Source organism: Primulina eburnea, unplaced genomic scaffold (assembly GCF_022965805.1).
Source record: "Primulina eburnea isolate SZY01 unplaced genomic scaffold, ASM2296580v1 ctg675, whole genome shotgun sequence".
Taxonomy (NCBI): Eukaryota; Viridiplantae; Streptophyta; class Magnoliopsida; order Lamiales; family Gesneriaceae; genus Primulina; species Primulina eburnea.
In genome coordinates this window covers 94,573-98,533 of record NW_027331452.1, presented here as the reverse complement: position 1 = coordinate 98,533, position 3,961 = coordinate 94,573, and positions in this window count along the sequence as shown.

Genomic DNA, 3,961 nt, shown 5'->3' with positions numbered 1-3,961 from the left:
TAGCTCTGATAAAGTCAATCTCGCAACACTGGCTATACATCATCCGTATATGCCAATCTGCAATCTATAACAAAACAATACCATCTGTAGTTGTTATCCTATCTGTTTATCCCAATCGAGAACATAATCAATCTTCATCTTCAATTACCAATCGTTATTATCCAACGTTGGTTTCTTAAATCTGTTCATTCTGAACTATCTTGATAGCTACTGTCATACAATCAATCATGTCATGACAATAATCTATATAAACTAGTACTAACATCCAGTACCAAAGCTCTACATTTATCTGTCAATATCTGATAATATACTCTGACTATCTGTCAATCTGTAATAAATCTGCACAAGAGAGCTTATGATATAATCTATCACAAGTACAACTCCGTCAAAATCACAATCTGATATCATCTAATTCTTGCATTCTCGTCAATCTGACTATTTCTTTGACATTGATCTATGTCATCTGGTTCTGTTTGTACGTAATCTGGTACAAACTGATAGATATAGATTGAATAATCTGTCAATCATAATCATATCATCTCATAATCTAAAGAAAAGGCGGTAATTTCATTACGAAAGCCATAGAAATGTACTCCCATTTCTATTCAGAACTATACAAAATCTGTAATAATCTTCTGATTTCTATCTTTCTATCTTTTCTGTTAGCAATTTAGACATATCAGTACAATTTCTGCCAACATTTCAATACCATTCTGTTATAACTGATCTCATCTGTCTATATCACCACTATCTGTTCGAATATAATACAGTCTCAGTCATCAGACTGAACACTGAATCCATGACTGTAAGCTTCTAACAATATCTGTTCTTTCTGATTCGAACTATTTGATATACACAAATCAGTTAATAACATAAAGTAAAGAGGAAATACCTACCTGGTATTCGGCTCTGACTATCACTATCAATCTTTGCTGTACAATTCTGGCACATCTGACATCACAGAATAATCAATCTCATACAAAATACAAAATCACGTATCTGTTACTCTGATCGACACTCTGTTCTGACTATCGATATTGAGTTCTAAATATTCTAATCAGCTTTTTAAACTGCTATCGATTCGAAATCAACTCTGGTTCGGACTGTACAATATAATCTTGATTGTCTACTATCTTTCTCAATCAGGATTCAAAATTTCAACAATTTCTAAGATCAGTTCAAGACTAAAATCAATCTCTCTGATTGGAATCAGATCTGAAGTCTTATCAGAGAAAACATTGAGAACTTTCTTATCATTGGTAAATCAGCCAATGATAGACTCAACTTCAGTAAATCAACTGAATACATAAGGAGTCATTCTGCTCCTTTCTGTAATAATCGAGTCATAGCTAGTACGAATATCAAAGGAATTCTCAGTCTAGAATTCTTATCGTACAATATTCATCTCTTGATCATCTCAGGTCTGATTCTTACCATCTTCTGGAACTAATCTATGGTAGCTCTGTACTTGGTCCGCATATCATTATCAGTAATGCAGTTCAAAAATCATAGAACACCAGTACAACACAAGCTACCACACGATCTAACTCGATCTCATTCTCATCCTACTGTAGTATACAAAATCTAACAGAAATCGATGATACAAGATCTTTTCCCAAAAAGAAAAGAAACAAATACTACAGTACATGAGGACTCAACAGATAATGCATGCATCAATGCAAATCTTCCAGAAATAAGAGTATGTGAAGCACCGGCATCACTCAATACATATGCAGGATAATCAAACAAATCAGTTACCTGCAACATCATCATCTGGTGCTTCCTGAGCCTGCTCCTCGGTCAAAGCAAATACTCTGGCCTGCTGTCTAGGAGGCTGGCCAACTGTCTGGCTTCCTCCTGGCCTCTGCTGTGACTGAGATGGTGCTGGCTGAAATGAAGGGACAATCGCTGATCGTCTACTCCACTGTGCCGCTGGTCCAGATGGTTCGTGTAGTATCCCGATGCCTAATTTGAGTTAATTATTGGATTAATTGTATTTCGGTGGGATCGGAAGGACCGAACCGGGTTCGGATCGTCCGAAGTTGGTTCGGATCGTCCGAAGTAGGTTCGGATGGACCGTTCTGTTCGGAGTCAGACGAGTCATGTCATGTCAGAGTTCGGATCGTCCGATCAGGGTTCGGATCGTCCGAAGACAGGTGGCTGGACACGTGGAAGACATGCAATGTTCGGATCGTCCGAAGTGGATCGGATCGTCCGAAGTGTACCGGATCGGAGCGTCCGAAGTGGATCGGATCGTCCGATCGTTGTCTATAAATAGAAGCGCGAGGCTTCACTTTTCACTCGCCAATTCCGAGAGTTCCAGAGCGTTTTAGTCGTTTCTGATGGGTTTCTAGTCTTTTCCCGAGGTTCGGGCACTAGCGGGGAGCTACTGGTTTTGTAGCGGAGCTGTGCTCTAGTTGGGGGCTAGCGGCATCAGTGGGCTGACTACGGACGCAGGTATAGTTCTGGGTTCCCTTTGAGATTTGGGAGTATCTATTAGTCTAGTTAGGGCTTTTAGATGTGGTTTAGTGATATGGTATCACTTGGATTGTAGGCTTGATTCTAGGGCTGATTGCTAGGATCTACTGGTTTGAGGTACGAAAGTACTATCCGAGATAGCAGGATTGAGTATGCTTTACTATGTGTTGCATGTTTATATGTTGCATTATTATCTGTCATATGATGCATGGTTTATTATGCGGCATTTGCATAATCATGTTGAGCCTGATTATCTTTGAGATAGCCTGTTGAGAGGGTGCTCAGCCCTCGTTTGTTGTGGATGGTTGGACCCCGTTGGCCGACGGTGGTCAGGTCACCGGTATATCCACAGGTTTATTTTGGTATGGGAGCCACCTCCTGGTGCGACGGCGCAGAGTGCTACATACCTTGACGTCATTTGTCTGAGCAGTATTTCGTCATACCCAGATCCTGGTATCCAGTACATTTTGCATACATGCATGTCATAGTCTTGTATACTCATGCTTTCGGTGCTGAGCGTTTTATGCTCACGTCCCCGGTTTATCTCTGTTTTGGACACCCTATTCGATGGGGCAGGTCTCAGGTTGGGCGGTCCAGGAGGGAGTGGACAGGGAGCTGGCAGAGGTTGACCTGTAGTTGTTGGTATTTGTTCTTGGTATTTAGTTCGATCTGGTTGTTTAAGTATTTTGTACTTACAGATTCGATTGGGTTGTATTACTGTTTTTCCGCTGTTTACCTGATTCAGTTTTAAATGTTAATTTTGCATGCTTAAGTTCTGATTAGTAGGTGATTCTGGAACGGGTCACTACATTTATGGTATCAGAGCATGCATTAAGATTTTGGGATTTAGAACTGTTCTTTTGGGTTTAATCTCTGGTAACTTTTGTAGCTAAGAGATGTCTGGTTTTGACGACGATACTAGTAGTCATGGCAGCGTTGGACGCTGGGGAGACCGCGACGATCGGGAACGTCGTCGAGAGCATCGAGAACGTCGTCAACACCGTCGTGATGAGCCTCAGAGTTTTAGTATGCATCGGTTCTTGCAGATGGGGCCGAAACCTCTTTCGGGCGGTGAGACTCCGGATGTTGCGGAGAACTGGCTTGAGAGGATGGAGAGCTGCTTCAAGACTTTTCAGTGCTCGGCGGAGCAGCAGATTGATACCCTTGATTTCTTGCTGGAGGGTGGTGCGCGCAAGTGGTGGAGGTCTACCTCTGCACCGATAGTTCAGCGACAGGGTCGAGTTCTTTGGGCCGATTTCCGAGCCGCTTTCATGTTGCTTTACTTTCCGCCAGCTCTTCTGCAGACCAAGGCGATTGAGTTGATCAATCTGAAGCAGGGAAGTTTGTCTGTTGATGAGTATCAGCAGAAGTTCTTTGAGTTGCTTCCATATGTTCCGCATGTCAGTGACAATGCTAGTGCCAAGTATAACCATTTTCTTCAGGGCCTCAATCAGGAGATTTATGATCGGGTTGTTGTCTGCGA